Raw genomic sequence first — 18549 nt, 5'->3', positions numbered from 1 at the left:
CTTACGATTTATTCCCATTCACACGAACGCAGCATGAGCAATCCATTCATAATGAACTAGATTATTAATATTATATTTTTTATGACTTTTTAAAAATAAATTATGTTTCAATTTATCAATATTGTTTTGGTGAGGAAATACGATATTTTATGCAAATATAGAGGATGTGATCAACAGGTGTTTCAATATTTTCTCGTTTTATAATACAATTAATGATTTTCTTATTTTTTGGGACCAATAGAACTTGTTATAATGTGTCTGTCACAGCTTGAACTCGACATGCAAATATTATTATGTATTTCTTTATTTCTGCATTTGTTCAGCGAAAATGCCGTGGTCACAAATGATTCACAAGATAATTTCTTCAAGTAATTATGAACAATTATAACAGTTATATTTCTAGGAAATTGCAGTTAGAAAGAAGAGTCAAGAGACCGACGCAATATACGTTTGTAAACAAATTGATTTATTTATCTTAGCGTGAGATCGGTTAACGCGTCATAGCTCAATTGTGTAATCAATTACGTAATTTTCGCGTACGATTGTAGCCCTTTGGAAAAAAGGCGCCAAAGCCTTGACAGTTTTTACTTTTTTAATCGTACAGTTCTCTACAAAATGAAGAAATTGTAAAATTAAAACTATAAACAACGGTATAATGAAAGTCTTGAATTAAAATATATATTTTTGTCATTGGCTCTACTTTACTCGCCAGTATGAAAAATGATGATACATATTCTCCGACTTTGATCTGCCAACTGCATAAATGATGATTATCTCTTGCAGTGTAAATAGAATAAGGAGAAGGGGCATATTTTAATGAATATTATTATGGTTTAAATATAAGTGCATCGTTTGTTTGTGTTGGATGGGCCTCGAGACGTGGCGGGTTCGTCGGTCAGCCGAGGTTGAGACTGTTCGCGACCGCAGTACAAATGGCAACTCAGGTTACACAATTTGAATTTAGAATAAGTTTTAGAATCTTTCAAAATGTCCTGAATTTTGACATGACATTAATTTATAATCTGTATTCATTAATTAGGACAACGATGAGAAATACTGACTTCGAATTTTTAAGCTATTGCATAGCTTTTATCTCAGACTTTGAGCGCGGCGACCGAATGTAAAAATTCCGTAACGAAAAAACCTAACACCCCTCACTCAAACCGGCACAGCGATGCCATGCTATGCAATAGCTTTACCGCGGCAGTCCTCCAGTGCCACACGTATTTTTTAACAAATAATTTTTGCCTATATTGTGACTTAAATTAGTTATCACGTTGCAGTAGATTACTATTTACATAAATAAACGTATACTGTTTGAACTGTGAATAATCGTTTGTTGTGTGTTTTATTTGTCATATGATTTTTATCACATCGCGTCATTTCGAGTTTAAACTAGCGGTTTAATCTAATGTCTACATTTCGTAACTCAATGGTTAATTATATATCCATTACAGTTATAACTTGCTTTTTATATGGCAATTATAGTAAAACAGAGATTGTTTATGGACGTATTTCCGTTTATTTTTAATGTTTATTTTAAAGCAGATTTTAAGTACATATGTAAGCGAGAGATGAAGTCAGATTATTTCTTAAGAATCAATTGTAACGCGGATAAAATAAGTGCTTAAAAATAACACTACATATTTAGAAATTACGAGGACGTTAATAAAAAGATAAGAAAAGAACGGGTACTGAAAAAAATAGAGCTAGGACATACAACGTGGCTTAGTATACATGAAGGTTAATTGCGGCTTAAATATATAAATATAATCGTTAAACATATAGATGTAATATATATATCTTACGATTTTTTTACAATTAGACTGAGACTATTTATCTACTAGAAAAAATACGAATTATACATTTTCTATTATACAAGCAATGAGATGCTAGCCCTGACATTGTTCGGGTATCAATCCTGAATAGTCTGTTCACAGATCACAGAAACCTATGAGTCTGTTAGTGTAAGAATTTTCATGATTCTTTTGAAACTTACCGTCTTCCTAAATTAATAGTAAGAAGCTATAATATTAGTACAGATAACCTATTCCTGCATCCACGCAAATTACTTACAAGTTATAGTATATAGAAGGTACATAGACTCGGCCTCATTGCAAATTCATCCATAACACTTTCTCGATTCATTTGTCTTGTCTGTATGTTTCGAAACGCATACCAGAACAAATTGAGCAAACATCACAGTAACGAGTGCATTATGAATCAAACGGACAATTGAAATGTTTATTGTTTGTTGTTTGGTCCTTTTGTGTGATGTTAATTAGAAAGCTTTTAACGCAGTGTAATACGAGATGATTGAGCTATTTTTGATCTGATGACGTCATTTTGTTATATTCTTGTGTGCTATTTGAGAGAGTCGATATAAAGGTGGAAGAAAAAGCATTCAAACGGTAAAAAAGGACATTTTACATCTACGAAATAAAAGGTAGAGCCAGATAGAGTAGCCATGTAGACAAAGAAACCGACTTTGTTTCTAATTTAATTTAAAATAATTGCAAAATCGAATTATTCTTCTTAAAAGGATGTTAAATTATCAAAAATGCAAAGTCTTCTCAAAAGCGTCTCATAAAAGTAAGACTGGAAATATAAGGGATCAAATTAGGGCGGATTCGCAAGATATCGCGGTATCTTCCCAAGGGAGGTAAGGAGATCGTTGCCCACGCTAAAAATATGTTATAATTTATTTATTGCTCCATTTATGTCTACGAACGTTTTAATATATTTATAATGGAGTTTGGTGTATAAATAATGAGAAGAGAGCCGATACGAGGAAATTAAAATGATTTCTTTCATATTGACGGTTTTTAAATTATATAAATTAAGTCAAGTTTTATCACAATAGTATCTAGTATTTATCTATTATATAGTAAGCAATATGGCCGACCGATGCGTGAAATGCCATCTGTCAAAATGAGCTCCAGTTTTAAACGCTTCTATTAATTTAATTATTTTAAACCTTCGTATCACATAATATTATTACGTTACTTTATTAAATAATGGACCTAAGATAAAATTAAATTTAATATTTCGTATACTCCATTCTATTTTTAGTAACTAGAACATTACTAATGCAGTAAAATGCATTATTGCATTTAGTGTGCACGTAAAACTGGTTTATTTCAATCTAGATAGTACTTTAATGGCTGATTGTAATCGAAGATGACGTTTTCAGGTCATAGATATTTAATATTAGAGCTTGATCACAAGGGCAGATCGTTTCACATGACGGATAGCCGTGGGATGACTAATTATTACTGTGATTTCATTTATATTTGCTTGGTAATTACTGAAATAATTATGTAATTATACTGACAATTTAAATTTTATATTTATGGCAATTATTTGATATTTATGAATTATGGTTTGCTTTAGTCTTTGGTTTTATTAAATAAGAGTTAGTACCTCATAATAACTCTCTTTCATAGATAGTAGATTTCTTCTTTGTAGCTATAATATTTTGTGTCTTCGTAATCGTAATACAAAATGCACCAAAGAAGCTAAATTGAGTCAATTGATGAAACTTATCCAGTTCACGTCACTGTCTCACCTAGGCTTATTCCTATCTTCTGTCCTTTTCTACAGTAGTTTCAGCAACATTGTAAATTGTATGCATCATACAACAATATTCACATTCATATTACATTGTTTATTGATATTTGATGATATCCAGAGGCAGAATAATTTATCTTAAATAACATTACCCTGTGTTTCGGATGATTTATTTATTTTAAATTAATTTGTAATTAAGATTTCTAAGTATACTTATATTTGTGTTGAAATATAATTTAATCACAATTGTATTTTTTTATTTTTGTAATAAATTGTTAACTACAACATTTCGACTAAAAATGATGACTTTTAAATGAGCGTAGTCTCAATAAAGCTCTTCAAGTGGCAATGATAACTTATAACATGTAAAATACTCATTTCATTTTAGTTTTGTTCTCGTGACTGACCTTTCAGTTGTAACAAAAATCGATACAAAGGTTAAGTTCAAGTTTAAACTTCTTTCAAACAATGAAAAACCTTGTCCATATACTTTAGTGTATATCGTAGTTTATATGTATTTCATATAAACAAAATGCATAAGGAACGCCAGCGGTTCTCAGAAGTCGACCACGCAAATGTAATGCAGACAGTGTGTCGTCGAGAAGTAAATAAATTGACATAATTCATGCTCACAAGCGTTCATTTACACCGTACGTGGATAGAATTCAAAACTTTGGGGACATCATTACCATCCATTGCGTACGCGCAGGCTGATTTCCCCGACGCGTGTGTGCGTGAGGTTTCACAGTGCCCGCGTGTGCGTGCGGCTCGGCAGACTTCTTGGCAACGAACGCTATAAGGGCCCTTTCATACTGAACCACTTTTTACATTAATAGTACCTAATAGACCATTATGCCCATACCCGGAGGCTCGTTTTTTCGTAATTGCGCCAATCACCCTCGTTATGGGATAATTTGAAATTATTATTTTTGATTGGTCTAACGTATGTGTGTAACTGTTATAGGTTATAATACTTAACTTTATATAAAAGTTTTAACTAAAAATTGTTTAACTAAGAAAGTTTGTGTTTAATTAGCCCTAGATCTTTTCGAGCTTTCCTGACAGAAACCTTTTCAGCTAACATAAGGCGCGAATTGTACAAATATTACTAACATATTGTATTTATGCTCATTTTACCCCACAACAAAAGCCTAAACGTAAAGCCATTACCTTTGTACACACATCTTTGCCCATTATACGTGTATGTATGTATGTGTGTGTACACGGACAGACAACCTGACGCCATCGCCGTGTTCTTAAAACAATGTCTGAATGCGATATTGTGTTGGTACTTTGGCTTGACCGCTGCACAATTCTACAGAATTGTACACTTTTGTGTTTTGAACACGATTTCTAAATAACTTTTCAACAATTAAAAGCAGTTTGGTGCTTTTAACACATTGAACAATTTGTTTTGCGCCTAAAGTTCGGGTTTGCGTGCAGAAAAAATGTATATTATGGCAGAAAGTACTAAGATGAAACTTTTAAAAAGTCATTTAACTTATGATTAGGTAAGCTATTAATTAATAAAATATTATCTCCAACAAGTTTAACATATTAAATAATTAGTTAAAGTAAACAATTATCTTATATATAAAATTCTCGTGTCACAATGTTAGTCTGCATACTCCTCCGAAACGGGTGGACCGATTCTCATGAAATTTTCTGTGCATATCGGGTAAGTCTGAGAATCGGCCAACATCTATTTTTCATATGTACCACGGGCGAAGCCGGGGCGGACCGCTAGTAATTGTATAATAAGCAACAGCAACTTCCTATACGTATGGTTAAATTATATGTATTGTTAAATTGGTTTTGTTTTTGCTGAAATAAATAATTTTTCATTTTTTTTCATATGCCACTTATTTAAAAAGCACAAAGCCGTTAGTCTCAGACCTATGAATTATCAGCATATCTTAAAATAGCTATTCAGTGTAATAGCGCGTTTTTACGTGTTAATGGGTGTCCGGAATAATTGTACATAATTAGTGTCTACACTATCTCTAATGACTTCCCTATCGCCTAATGTGTTGCACCTGTTAACAACCATAAACAACTGTTTTCAAGCATCGAATGTCCCACAGATTATGTAACCTGTTTAAAGCTTTAAAGTACAGATTATGCAATACGTTGTCTATGGGTTTTTTCAAAACGAATTTGCTTGAAATCAAGGGAGTCGATGACGTACATTTAATTAAATTACGATCGCCTTTCACTATTCCAATTGACTTTGCTCACGCACGACTTCCTTCCAACTTTTACTTACACAAATAACTTTTTAATATAATCTGTGGAGATAACATAAATCGAACTGCAGATTAATCAAGATTATTTGAAAACTGTGCTCGTAGTTTTTGTTTATAGCCAGAAAAATACATGTGTTCGATTCTCAAATTTATTTGGATAAGACAAACATCATAAAAATAAGACTTTCAGTTAGATTTATATTGTCTTTAAAATATATTTCTATTTATTGCCCCATTTGTAAAAGACCATCATCATCATTCAACCTTAGTGCATTAGTACCGAGATCAAAGGATGCTTGAAAAATATAACTAAATGCATTAAAATGGCAACTTTCACACATCCTCAATCAAGACTGGATAATTTAGTGACCAGGAGACTTCGAGACAAAACTTGGCAGATACACAAGTTAAATATATTCTTAATCCACTTTACGATTATACACATCACACATTTTGTTTCATGGCTTCTTGTGTGCGTCAATTAGTTTGTAAAGTGCTGTTTTATCAATTTATCTCAGTGTGGATAATTCTTGCAAATTTCGTCTAATCGCTCTCTATCTATTTCATTCTGTTGAGATTGCAATTGATTTTAATGATGATTGTATAAGTTTTTAATAAGATAATAACAAACATCTGTAAATGTTATTCAAAGCCTCTTCGCTATAAAAGATTATTAGCACATTCTCTTTTCAATTTGAGTTGAACAATTATAAATTCAGATTCAATGGAATTCAATATTTCCAAACTTTAAAAGTACTTTTATGAAAAAGGGTGGAGACTGGAGACCACAATACAATTAAACAGGGGCTAGCTAGAATGCATCTTCCTTAATTATTGTCTGTCATTCCTTGACTTAACTAAGATCGGGTTGCAAGATGAAGTACAGCAGCCAAATTGTTATTTTGACCCTACAATTAGACTCGAACACTCGAAGACGATATTTTATGAGCATTCTACCACAAGGGTGACCCAATTCGCATCGAAGCAAGCTATCAATATCTTAATTTTCGTATCAACATATTCTATGCAATTATCCAGCTCTAAATCCAATTTTAACAAGGCTCTGATTAATTCCGTTTAATCCGTCCAATAATTTCGAAAACAACCTCAATTTTGTAAATCGATGATCAGTAAGGCTTGCCACGGTATACGCAATATAAGTATAGAGTAGTTAATTTTAATAATCTGCAGTGGAAAGGACCGGTCGAGCGAGTGCGATGTAGCAAGTACTGCAATTATGCTTTGAGCCGCCGCATAGTCTCTGATGTTCGCTATTCTATTCGTTTTTAGATTAGTTATAAAATTGTATAGAAGTGGTTGAGAACATTTTCATTTTATACATGTAAGACTTTCTGGAAAATATGAAAACGTCTTTACATAATGCTGTCGTATATCTTGGTATTGTGAATTTAAACAAGGACTTTACCTACTGATATAAGAAATCTTAGTTGAAGGGAAACGGTAAATCGTTTGAAAAGATTGTACATACGTTTTGAAATGAGATATATAACCACAAAGTCAGCCCGTGACCGCGCTCGCTGCTCTTAGAAATGTCGTATTAAACTCTGTCTATAGCTAATAAATAGATTTTTCAATATAGAATTTAGTTTTTTTAACAACGTTATTCTTGTTATATGGACCTCTCTATGCCGTACATTTTAGTGTAAAGTTATATAAGTTTTGTTTTATTTGCACGTATGTTGCTTTGTATGTGTGAGTGTGAATAACTCTGGGCTGATACTTCCGTGTATCGACGGTCTCCATTTACAAACGGACAAACTGAGAAACGGTATTGATATTTATAAAGGACTGAACTACTGAATAGTTTGAAAGTACACTTGTTAAATAATATTTTACATAAATTTGCATTTGCAACTGGCAATGTAGATTGTAGAGTTATATTTTCGTTTCGATATTATTTTAGGATCGGTTTTTCAAACCTTGGTTAAAACATCCGACAAATAAAGTACTATTACACAATAATATGAAAATGACACTTAAATGTAAATATACGAGCAATGGTACATAATTTTGAAATAGTTGTGTAATATTAGTCAAAGAATAATTATCAAATAATAAAAATAAACCAAAGATCGAAAAATCGTGCCTCAAATGCATTATCTGCCCTTTGGCAAATTTCAAAAAGATGCTTTCAAAATACATATTTTGTTTTCACATAGAAATGCAGAAATGACGTGTTTGCGGAAATGTCATATAGATAGATATCGATAGATAAGATAAGATAAAAGATACTTGGAGGAAAGATTATATAATTCCTGATTGGATCATATCTCGGAGATTAGATGAAAATTTACATTAAGATCAATAGCTCATAAATCTTATTTTCACTATGATGGAATTGTTTTTTTCTAGAAGTGCGGATTCGTCTTGTGATTATTACGTTATCGTTTGATTAGCATTTCATATATCTTATATCTATTGAGTTTATCGACGATTTTCGTGTGAAATTTAACACATTATTTACTAATATAAAATGTAACACGAAAATTTAGTGAGTACTTAGTACAATTTATTATTGAGCAGTTAATTGTTGAGAAGATAAGTGTTATTGCAAGTTCCATTTTCTAAATTCAATTGAATGCTTCGAATGCTTTCCGTTTACTTGATTCAATTAATATCTATCAACACATGTAGTACAATGGATACAGAAAGTTAAATTCGTTAGAAAGTTTAAACCGATTCGCGAAATATTTAACCAAACGCACAGGAAATTAGTATCTATTGTGATCGTAGCACGTCATATATTTGGTTAACTTGATCTCTTTCTTCATAAACGGGCTGGGTTTCACAAAAGTTGAAAAAAAAATCTTGTGTGCGTGTGTGAAGGTCGAATTTCGTGTAAAACCACGTTTAACTGCGAAGTTCAATGTTTAAACTGAATGAGTCATTGATGTTTTTACTTGGCTCCGAATGGTCAGGTATTTTGAGAAGTGTTAAATGCATTTAAAAAGCACGTACAGACAGACATGGTTGAAAGAAAAAAAATACGTGACGTGAACATTTTCATATAAAACTTTACGTATTAATTGAAAGATTTGATTTGTCTTTTATGTGAAAAATGTATGAATGATAGAAAGGGATTGTAGTTTTTTACACGAATATACAAAACGTATATTTTAAACGTACATAGCTTTTTGATCAGAAGTGTGTTATTTCTAAAAGATAATTGTTATTCTTTTGAGATGAATAAGTAGTCATTCTTGAACCGTTAACTGGCTTTTTGTAACTTTCATAAATGTCTATAAGATTCACTGATTTCTTATCAATACCTGTAGTGAGTACTGAGAATAGAGGCAGTCATATATAATGAAATGTCAATATTATTAAATATTATGAAATGAAATTGATTTAAGATTTTATCAAACAAAAAATGATCAACTTAACAAAATAGACAATTTTACAAATATTGGCATTTGATTTGAAATTAGTGAGTGAGTCAAATTATGTGTCATATCCAAACTTAAAAAATAGGTATACAACGCATAGAGTTAATCACAGGTTAATAAATATTAGAAAAATACAGTCGTAAATATTGAATTAGTCTCCATATAATATAAGTTAGTCGGCGTCTTTATACATTTGAAACCTGTCAAAACTAGATCTTGTTTAAATATAAAATTTACATCGAACGGTACAAAATAAAAAACACGGTGATAAAAATTTAATACACCATTAATTATTATAATGTATGTTTGATAAACTGATGCGGTGTCGTATTACGCACAGGTGTTGGAGATCGTTGTTTTTACTTCTAAATTATAATAATTAATGGTGGAGCGGCTGCGTCTTGATGAAAGAACCTTTTTACATTTATTTAATATATTTTTTGGGTATTCTATTAATATTAACGAGGTTATGTGTATCTATAGTTAGTTTTTCATACGAATGTTTGTTGAAATCATTAGTGCTTTCAATGAGTAAAATATACATTACCTACTTGGGTCATGTTTTTGTGACGTTTTATGTTAATTTAATTATGGATGCTATAAATAAACCTTCGAAATAAACGTAATTTAATTCTATGTATGCCTGTGGCCTTAATAATATTCATCTTATCTATGTGACAGAAATTACGATTTTTACGTGATTTGATAAAAATTGGTAAATGTATAAAATGCACCGCGTTGATGTCTTTTCTAAGGATCGAGGTTTGAGGAAGATTTTTAGAAAATAAATAAATTATTATCATCGTATGTAGAGTGCTAATGGCATTCTAAAGGTGTACATAAGAATAATTTTAACGTACAAGAATCATGCATTTTCCTCCTTAAAAATACGTTGTATATTTCTTTGAGAAATTATCTTTTTGTTATTTTTATTTGACTCCTTATGGTTAACGATTATGTGTTTTAGCCTGAAAATACTGTAGCAATTATAGTTCATTCATAAAATTAAAAATTTCCAACTGCTTTAATTAATCTCATTTCAATATTTTTAATTGAACTGCTTACGTCATGACATCAAATTAAAAAGTAACAAAAAAGGTTGCATTTTGTATTTTTTGAAAGTCAAATACGGCATCTTTCTAATTTTTGAAAATAACTAAACGTTCATTTTTGCAGCCGTTTCCAAGAAGGACAAGCTTTGGGTTGCCAACCGCACTAACCATCGCGTATTGTATTATTTTTCGAACTCAAAAACCGTTGATTAAAGAGTATAGAAATATTTTTTATAAACTTAGAGAAGAAAAAGATATACTATTTTAACAGGTTGCCAATTACGAATATTATTATTTTTTTATTATAGAAAATGTTGGCAACCCTAGCTCGTCACATACTTCAACAGTAGCTATACTTATCACTTGTTCACTTAGCGAATAACAGTTAAAGCGCAAATCTTAACCAAACCGTTACTAACTTACATACCAAGCTACAAATCTAGTCCTTATTAAGTAAGCCTTAAGGATTAAAATCGTTCTTATATATTTATACATATAATAAATTACGAACAACTTTATGACTGCAAATTGGGAATTGGTTGATTTATATTTTAATTACTAGTTGCTGCCCTCGACGATGTTTCAATTACTTTGATACTTTATAAAACTATATTTTATATGACACAAAAGATCGTGTCTGTTACTGTAGCTAAATACCTATATTTCTAATATAGTGGAAAAACACACTTTTACGTAATTTAAATATATCGATCGATCTTCGTCTTTGGTTAAAAAAACCTAGTCATTCTTGAATAAGATAACATTTAGATATAATCTCTTAGATTTCAAATTTTGTGTAGAGCCATGTAAGAGATAATGAATGAATGAATAAATGCGGCCCATTTATTCATTCATTCATTCATAAGAGATAAATATTTTAGCTGTGCTCCGCTCCTGTTGGTCTTAGCGTGATTATATATTATAGCCTAAAGCCTTCCTCAATAAATAACACCGAAATAATTTTTCAAATCGGACCAGTGGTTCCTGAGATAAGCGCAATAAACAAAGAAACTCTTCAGCTTTATAATACATATTAGTATAGACTATAGTCTATTAACATTTACAGAAACCATATATTATTACGTAAATTGTGTTTTGAACTTTTGAAGCCTTTTTTGTACACAGGTGTCAATCACACTATTATTAAAACTATTCGAAATAACTAACAACATGATATTATATAATTTGCGACAATAAGAAAAATATAGAAACGGATTTCAAAGAAAAATTACAAATATTAAATCATTATATTATATCAGGACGGAGAAATGTAACGGAAAAGTAACAATTATTGTTAGTTTTATTACTAAATAACTTAGTAAGTAATCATATTGTGTATACGACTCAACTTCAGGTCAAGAGTGGGTTTGATGATGACGTCATTCGAAATACTGAAAATGATAACTTATATTCAAGTATACTTTGAAATATTTGTCGGTAATTGGTAACAGATATAATAAAAAAAATGATGATCTTTCAAGTCAATGTTATGCAGCGAGTTCAATGAAGAAAACTTTATTTAGCTATTTTGTATGAGATATGTCATTTTCCTGAATTTTCAATTATTTTATGATTTTATCCTTGTTTATCTTCGTGGAGTATGTTACATGGTTTTGGTAAATAAATAATGGAAAAAATGCCGAAGGATTCATATAATCAAGGATTTGTGTTAGAAACTTAAAACCGAAGGACTTGACATCCTAACTTTGTTCTTTTTTAAACAATAAAATCATATTTAATCGATTTCACTGAAACAGCTGTTAAATTCGTTTTCTCTCCGAATAAATTCTTAAAATAACTGTAATAAACCTTCACTCAATACATTGACCTTAAAATATTATATCCATCGGTATATTTGCTGATGCAATCTCGTATTTTCTTCTCATTGTTGCATTTTTGTCTACTTTGCTATGCGGTTTCATTCTATGTGTACGACATTTATAAGAAGTTTACGTGATATTTTTAATCTATGGTAGGGTCATTGCGCCTGTTCGCGTCCACTTAGTGCAGTTGGAAAGTTTGAAGGAGAAAATAAAAATGTTCCAGAACAAATTTCAACGCAAAATTTATGTAACGTGTTCATTACATAGTCTATTTTAAGATTTACTTTCAATTGTGTTGGAAATATCACGTGGTTTTTATTTATCTAGACAAATAGCAGAATTAGGCGTTTTACCCAGTTCGCGTCCAAAAATTCCAGTTTGCGTCCACCCGTGGACCAGTTCGCGTCCACCAACTTAGAAAAGGAATTAAGAGTGTATTGGGTGATATTTTATCAGATAAATGCAAATAAAAATTAGATTTTAATAAATTATTTATTAACGAATATAGTTATTTAATAAAAACTGGCCAAATGCGAGTGGGACTCGCACACCGAGGGTTCCGTATTAACCTGTTTTTTTTTCATATGTTTTAACTGTAAATGATTATTTTTTCAATGTTTCCCTTATTTGTGCTATAAGACGTTGCTTCGTACCAAACTTAAAGTGTCTGTGTTCACGTAAAGTACCCTGTAGGTTTTGATTCCCTTGCGAATGTCGAAATTTGCGAAAATTTGCAGCATAAACGGCTGTATCTTTTGATTGCTTTGGCTTATAAGTTTGATTTTTACACTGCTTCAAGGGACCGTAGACTTGAGTATTCAATATAAATTTCAGCTTTATACCGCCACGCGTTACTGAGAAAAAGGGTCTTGACAGAAAGACAGACCGGCAGACGGACATACAGACGGACGGATATCAAAGTGATCCTACAAGGATTCCGGTTTTTCCTTTTGAGGTTCGGAACCCTAAAATCAACATTATTATTAATATAATTCACTGTAAGGAAGCTGGAAAAACTTATTTATATTTATCTTCGCATCATTAATAGAACTAAAAATTAACAAAAAACAAAGTTACGTTATGTAAATAAATAATAATCAGTTCTATTAAGATTACCTACCTACCCTATTTTTTAGTTTCTAATGAATTAAATTTCTTTTTTGTTTATATTATTTTCTTAACTACAGACTTATTGACTCTCATTCTCAAAGATACTAGTCTCATTCTTAGAATACCCATTTTAAAATGAAAAAATAGCATAAAAATTTGCTAATTTGAATGAAAATTTAAATTATCAACTTGAAGTCTTAGTCAAAAATTTACAATCTATTTTAAATTACATATTTTAACAAACAATTCATTGCTACGTAATGAAAAACAATGTGGACGCAATATGTTCTATTGTTATGCACTATAGGTATAGTTTGCGCCCACCGTGGACGCAAAATGGAAGTTGTACAAATTCGGTGTAGTAATTCGCGTCCACCTTATTTTAGCTATTAATTGTAAAAGAAATAAGCTGATTTATAATCTATACTATTCCATATTTTGTTAGCAAAGTAAAGAAACAGTTACATATTCAAAAATTCACATTTAACAATAAGATACTTACCGTTAAACGCGACGCTGCGCACTATTTTTTTCTCAAAATCCCGCGCGTTTTAGCTCTCTCGTTTAATAGCCAAAATTAAACATTTTTTTTAAATAGGATAGGCGGTGCGCAGGCATATTTTGAATATGTGTGCATGTCTCTTATACATTGAGGTATTATCGGAAATTTTTCTTATTACAATTTTACTTAAAGTATACTTATTTTCGTGAATTTTCTAAAAGATATCCGCAGAATGGACGCGAATAGGCATGTGGACGCGAACAGGCGCAATGACCCTATGTTATTTTGCGTAAATTTAATTTATCCTTTATAACAGCTATTAAAACTGTTATTGCAATGTTTCAATGTTATAGACATTTAAGATGACTTGTATAATATAAAAACTAGCTTTATTCTGTATCTTTGTAGAGATATCTTGTGGATCGTTGATATACGTTTGATCATAGCTGCATTTTCACCTGCTATCTGTCACGTATCCATTGATATTTAGATATTTTAATAATTTAAAAGCAATTCAAGTTCACTATGTTTTAATTTTCGTATCTTTAGTGTCATACTATGGTCATACTTTACTCAAGAAAATGTATTATCCCTTAACTATGCCAAATAGTATGTTAAAAGCTATCCGCCTCTTAAATTTGGAAATAATCCCGTAATCATTTTTGTAAAAACTGCCGCCATTATTTACGTAACAGATAAAAAAGATAAAATACATCACAGATAGCATTTGTTGCATCTGTCAGTAAGATTGATTGTGCAGAGTTACAAAAAAACGTGGGAATGCGTGTTGCAGTGTGCGTGACAGTTTATGCATTTTTTGCTGACCGAGGACAGCAGCAAAGGAAACGAATGTTGCGTCAGTTAAACGTATTTACAATTGAAATAAAACTATCCCCCATTTACTATGAGTATCGTGACAAGTAACGTGTAACATGATCGAGCTTATCGTTAAATCGATAGAGAACAGACTCGAACGAAACTCGATGCAAATAAGCGTAAAATATAACACTGTTCGTACTCACTGTTGAATCCGTGATGTACACAAAATAAACTGAGGCACAAATTCACTCGCGAGCGTGCGTACACAGCGACGTTCGTACGTAGTTTGACTCGGCTGGTGGCTTGTACATGAATATATTATGGGGCGGTAAGGCACTCCATTGGCTGAATGTGCCAAGCCTACGCTCTACGTAGTGCAATGTGTAAACTTCATAAAACTTTTAGAAATTAAACGACTTTTTAATGGATTTAAAATGCGATTTATTCGTTATGTATTTAATATTTATCATTTAGATTAGTAAGATATTTGCGTAAAACCGAGCACTAGAAAACGTTTAATAAATTAGTTTTCCAGAAAATATATTGCTCTATAATTTTAGAATTATATAACGTGAACGTTGGCGAAAGAAAAAAAAACCTATAATGAAGACCTATCGAGTGTAGATTTCAATTTCACATTATAAAATCATTTTCGTTAGTCCATTGAATGAGTCCCTCCAAGGGGGGTCTAGAGTGCGTGAGTTAGTAACGTAAGATGTTTCTTCGGAAACATGTCAAGAGTCCCTAGGTAATAAACATACTAAAACCCCGGGCCACTAGGAAGAGCCCCGGAGTGGGGGGAGGGGGGAAATGGGTCCATTTTTTCATTTTTCGCTTAAATCTCAAAAACGGTACATGTTAGAGAAAAACTTTCAAGGAAAAATTGAAAGGCCATAAAATTATCTACAAGTTGTACCTGAATCATTTTTTCCTATATCCTACCGTTTCTGAGTTATACGCAGTAAAACATGATTTTGGCTCAAACAATTTCAACATCAATCGATCAAAAAATATTTCTTTCTTCCAAAAAACTCAAATGTGCAACTTGTGACCAGTACTGATAGATTGCTCTTAATTAGTTCTATAATTGGTAAAATAAACACATTCCTCCATGGAAGCCTTTAGGAGGAATCGATTGTCAAAATATTATATTAGGGCAGTTTGAGTTACTGAACTTGATCTTTTTATTTTTTTCTTCCAAAAAACTCAAAAGTGCAACTTGTGACCAGTACAGATAGATTGCTCATAATTAGGTCTATCATTGCTAAAAATACCAGATTCCACCACGGAGGCGTTTACGGGGAATTGAATTTTATCAGGGTAGTTACGATACATGAACTTTTTATTTTTTTTCTTCCAAAAAGCTCAAAAGTGCAACTTGTGACCGGTACAGATAGATTGCTCATAATTAGGTCTATCATTGATAAAAATACCAGATTCCACCATGGATGCGTTTACGGGGAATTGAATTTTATTAGGGTAGTTAGTTAAAAAGTTCATGTATCGTAACTACCCTAATAAAATTCAATACCTCCTAAAGGCCTCCATGGTAGAATCTGGTTTTTTTATCAATGATAGACCTAATTATGAGCAATCTATCGGTACCGGTCACAAGTTGCACTTTTGAGTTTTTTTGGAAGAAAAAAAATAAAAAGTTCAAGTATCGTATCTACCCTAATAAAATTCAATTCCCCGTAAACGCCTCCATGGTGGAATCTAGTATTTTTATCAATGATAGACCTAATTATGAGCAATCTATTTGTACCGGTCACAAGTTGCACTTTTGAGTTTTTTGGAAGAAAAAAATAAAAAGATCAAGTTCAGTAACTCAAACTACCCTAATATAGTATTTTGACAATCGATTCCTCCTAAAGGCTTCCATGGATGAATGTGTTTATTTTACCAATTATAGACCTAATTAAGAGCAATCTAACAGTACCAGTCACAAGTTGCACTTTTGAGTTTTTTGGAAGAAAAAAATAAAAAGATCAAGTTCAGTAACTCAAACTACCCTAATATAGTATTTTGAAAATCGATTCCTCCTAAAGGCTTCCATGGAGGAATGTGTTTATTTTACTAATTATAGACCTAAATAAGAGCAATCTATCAGTATTGGTCACAAGTTGCACTTTTGAGTTTTTTTGGAGAAAAAAAATAAAAAGTTCAAGTATCGTAACTACCCTAATAAAATTCAATTCCCCGTAAACGCCTCCGTGTTGGAATCTGGTATTTTTATCAATGATAGACCCAATTATGAGCAATCTATCTGTACCGGTCACAAGTTGCACTTATGAGTTTTTTGGAAGAAAAAAATAAAAAGATCAAGTTCAGTAACTCAAACTACCCTAATATAGTATTTTGACAATCGATTCCTCCTAAAGGCTTCCATGGAGGAATGTGTTTATTTTACCAATTATAGACCTAATTAAGAGCAATCTAACAGTACCAGTCACAAGTTGCACTTTTGAGTTTTTTGGAAGAAAAAAATAAAAAGATCAAGTTCAGTAACTCAAACTACCCTAATATAGTATTTTGAAAATCGATTCCTCCTAAAGGCTTCCATGGAGGAATGTGTTTATTTTACTAATTATAGACCTAAATAAGAGCAATCTATCAGTATTGGTCACAAGTTGCACTTTTGAGTTTTTTTGGAGAAAAAAAATAAAAAGTTCAAGTATCGTAACTACCCTAATAAAATTCAATTCCCCGTAAACGCCTCCGTGTTGGAATCTGGTATTTTTATCAATGATAGACCCAATTATGAGCAATCTATCTGTACCGGTCACAAGTTGCACTTATGAGTTTTTTGGAAGAAAAAAATAAAAAGATCAAGTTCAGTAACTCAAACTACCATAATATAATATTTTGACAATCGATTCCTCCTAAAGGCTTCCATGAAGGAATGTGTTTATTTTACCAATTATAGACCTAATTAAGAGCAATCTATCAGTACCGGTCACAAGTTGCACTTTTGAGTTTTTTGGAAGAAAGAAATATTTTTTGATCGATTGATGTGGAAATTGTTTGAGCCAAAATCATGTTTTACTGCGTATAACTCAGAAACGGTAGGATATAGGAAAAAATGATTCAGGTACAACTTGTAGATAATTTTATGGCCTTTCAACTTTTCCTTGAAAGTTTTTCTCTAACATGTACCGTTTTTGAGATTTAAGCGAAAAATGAAAAAATGGACCCATTTTCCCCCTCCCCCCACTCCGGGGCTCCTCCTAGTGGCCCGGGGTTTTAGTATGTTTATTACCTAGGGACTCTTGACATGTTTCCGAAGAAACATCTTACGTTACTAACTCACGCACTCTAGAACTTTTTATTCAATGGACTACGTAGATAAAATATATTTTTTAGATTTTTTTAGTAGGAGAGTCGATGTTCTTTTTCAAGAAAATTTTTTTTTTATTTTGAAGGCGTATTTGTAGTAAGAGTGTGAAATAGAATAAATATATAATAATGAAAATATAGAGGTAACTTTTCATACAAAGATAATATTGGTAAAAACTTAATAATACGTGTTTTCACGGATAAATTACCTCTTTCTTTTTATTTTATCGCAAGAAAAATATCTTGAAACTTTGACTTTTGAAAATTACTTTGAGTAACTAAGTATATCAATTTATTTTTCAATAAAAAGTATAAATTGATGAAGTAATCAAACACGACGAAGAAAAACTCTTGGAAAATGTAATTATATCTAAAAGGTTGAGATTTATTACACCTTATTACCTTATCATAGAGCCTAGAGTTGTCAGGGTGGGTTTTACATAATAGCGCTTATTATTTTTAAATTAAGCCGTGTATTCATGAATTCAGTATAAAATATAAGTTTATCAATGTGTAAACTACTTAAACACTGTCTTCAAATAATATTTAAAAATATAAAGATATTCTAATCACAGATTCTAATAATAAATGATCCGATGCCTGATTGAAAAAAGTTATTTTATGTAAGATCCGGTATTGGTGTCATAGCATACAATTACAACTAAATAATTGGCACATTATTAA

At 31.4% G+C, this 18549-nt stretch overlaps 1 protein-coding gene across 3 annotated transcripts in view; it reads right to left on the bottom strand.

Annotated features, from left to right (window-relative positions):
• Window positions 1-18549, bottom strand: part of ITP (ion transport peptide) — a 73949-nt gene that overhangs the window by 12288 nt on the left and 43112 nt on the right. For 2 of the 3 annotated variants that reach the window (XM_090110670.1, XM_090110672.1), the window contains exon 1: window positions 14733-14851. The exons of the other annotated variant lie outside the window; for it this stretch is intronic. The gene's annotated coding sequence lies outside the window, so the exon portion shown is untranslated. Of the gene's footprint in view, window positions 1-14732; window positions 14852-18549 lie in introns of those variants that run through there. 3 annotated transcript variants of the gene reach the window in all.

This window comes from Colias eurytheme, chromosome 16 (genome assembly GCF_061535395.1).
Source record: "Colias eurytheme isolate Ceu_HAF_F1 chromosome 16, ilColEury1 Martin Lab GWU primary, whole genome shotgun sequence".
NCBI lineage: Eukaryota > Metazoa > Arthropoda > Insecta > Lepidoptera > Pieridae > Colias > Colias eurytheme.
Note: the sequence above shows the minus strand (reverse complement) of the source record. Positions and strands in the feature narration are given on the sequence as shown.